This window comes from Atractosteus spatula (assembly GCF_055471065.1).
Source record: "Atractosteus spatula isolate fAtrSpa1 chromosome 10 unlocalized genomic scaffold, fAtrSpa1.hap1 SUPER_10_unloc_11, whole genome shotgun sequence".
Classification (NCBI taxonomy): domain Eukaryota; kingdom Metazoa; phylum Chordata; class Actinopteri; order Semionotiformes; family Lepisosteidae; genus Atractosteus; species Atractosteus spatula.
In genome coordinates, this window is record NW_028296614.1 from 487,804 (window position 1) to 489,681 (window position 1,878).

The window sequence follows — 1,878 nt, forward strand, 5'->3', positions numbered from 1 at the left end:
AAGTATGCTTGTTGACTCCGGTATCGCGTTAGTTAAAGACTTCGAAGCTTAAAATGTTTAGGGAGAAATGGAATACTGGTGTGTATTTTTTTCTTTAAAGTACCAAGACCAGCTATACACTGTATGTTTATGTTCCAAAATTAATATCGTGTATGGCCTTCACACGCGTTACAGTATGCTCCTATTCTTTTTATGCTCAGCTACTAAGATTTCCCTTCAGTGGTAAAATTCAATACCTACAACGGGCACAGCAAAGACGTTTACTGTAAGTCTTTCTACGACAGACCAACGGACCACGAGTGCCCCTGTCGGTCAACCAATCACGTACTGCGGTGCCACGCGTCATCTTGCGTCATACTGAGCGACGTCACCTGCGGTACGTGTCTGTAACGCGCACTTTGAATGGCTGCATCTGTACAGGCAATCCAATAAGAACGTTGAAATGTTTGAATATCATCTCTCTATATATTGCGCTGCTTTTTACTTGGAGTAAAACTATTGGATTGGAGGAATACTAACCACTGGGTTAAAATGTATTGTTTTTATTTGGAGAAATCAATGAACTCTTGATTTTATATGTTTTAAAAGATGGTCATGTGCACAGAAAAAAGACAGTGCTGAGTATTTTTCTGGAGACGGAGCACTGATGACCTATCCGAGCCAATTGATAAAGCCCACCCAGAGGATACTCTAGCAGAACGTGGAAGAACGTTCACCATTGTAACCAAGGCAACCACAGGAACAACATCAAGAAGCACAATCAATTCCCCATTTAAATCTTTCGTGTAAGGTATGCTATGTGAAAGCATGAAGTAAATCCCCTGATCTCTTTTGAACATGGATAAGGTATTTCTGATGGAGCGCTATGAGCAAAGTTTTAATAAGCTACTCCTGCTGATGATTCAGCTTAAAGAAGTAAAAGCTTCACAAACAAAAGCAGCTCGCTACCACAGCCAATATTAAATGTACTTGGTGGCACATTACCATTTGCACTGGCTCAAAAGTGATCTCGGCAGACGTTGTTCCCTACGTAAAGCTGAAAGCGCCAAAGAGCATTTCCATTGAGAAAAAAAAAATCTGCCTTGATGTTAAACATAGAGAGCCTGCCTTATAGAAGTTCTCCCTCTAAACACCTTGTGCAGCCTCCCGACAGACTAACAAAAAGCGCCTTTTCACCAACTCAATTTATAATACGCCCCTCAAAACTCACAACCGAATAACAATCCATCCGTATATTTGATTTCCAAGATCCATTCAAGGCAACTTGGCTCTTCGCAAGCAAATAATTTCAGGGAAGAAACTCAGTTTAGTCAACTACTGGTGCATTCAGCACACAACTTGCTTTCGCTTGTCAGGGTGGCCGAGTGGTCTAAGGCGCCAGACTCAAGGATGTGTGTCTTTCCAGCTGGCTTGGGTGTTCTGGTCTCCAAATGGAGGCGTGGGTTCAAATCCCACTCCTGACCGCTTCTGTTTTTACCTCTCTTGAATTGTTCCAGTGCTAGCTGACAGTGAATGACTGAAATATAAAAGCAGCAGAAGAAAGCAAGCAACTCAGTGCAATTTGTGAGTATTCTGCACTGTTAAAATGCACAGGTTTTCATACTTTTTGGAATTCGTAGCTCAAGAAGTGACTCCTGTTTCATTTTCTATTCACCAACTCGATTTGCATTCCGCCCCTCACACCTCACAACAGAATAACAAACGGCTTCATGTGCCACAGCATTCCCCTGTAGATTCAGTTTGCACTATGAATTAGGCGACCCCGAATGAAATATTTTAGTGTTGGCTCAAATGTGAGGAATTTCATGAACCCTCAAAAAGGAACTTGCAGAAAATGCCAGCAATTCAAAGCGTGTAGGCAGCATGAACAGACCAATT

General features: G+C 42.0%; 1 non-coding gene across 1 annotated transcript; it reads left to right on the top strand.

Moving 5' to 3' along the window:
- The first annotated feature begins 1,350 nt into the window (after window positions 1-1,350).
- trnal-caa (transfer RNA leucine (anticodon CAA)) lies at window positions 1,351-1,463 on the top strand. Its single transcript has 2 exons — window positions 1,351-1,388; window positions 1,418-1,463. It is a non-coding gene; the product is annotated as a tRNA-Leu (tRNA).
- The last annotated feature ends 415 nt before the right edge of the window (window positions 1,464-1,878 follow it).